Source organism: Merops nubicus, unplaced genomic scaffold (genome assembly GCF_000691845.1).
Source record: "Merops nubicus isolate BGI_N331 unplaced genomic scaffold, ASM69184v1 scaffold27563, whole genome shotgun sequence".
Taxonomy (NCBI): domain Eukaryota; kingdom Metazoa; phylum Chordata; class Aves; order Coraciiformes; family Meropidae; genus Merops; species Merops nubicus.
The window spans coordinates 1-324 of record NW_008597295.1 but is presented as its reverse complement, the minus strand read 5'-3'; positions in this window follow the sequence as shown (position 1 = coordinate 324).

Here is a 324-nt window from a genome sequence, read left to right as displayed (position 1 = left end):
CGCTGCCCCATCCCTGGAACCATCCCAGGGGAGGTTGGATGATGCTCTGAGCAACCTGCTCTAGCTGCAGATGTCCCTGCTCCCTTGCAGGGGGGTTGGATGAGATGACCTTAAAAGTTCCCTCCCCACCCAAACCAGTCTGGGATTCAAACTGCAGCGTGCTGGCAGAGTTCCTTCTGCTCCCACTGCACCTCCCAGGCCCTGCTGGACTCACCCTGGATGCTGTGGGGAGCAGCTCTGCCCCATTCCCCCCAGCAACGAGGCGGGGCTGGGGGCCTGGGCTCTCCTGGGGGGGGAGGCCTTTTGCTGGTTCCTGAGCAGGGG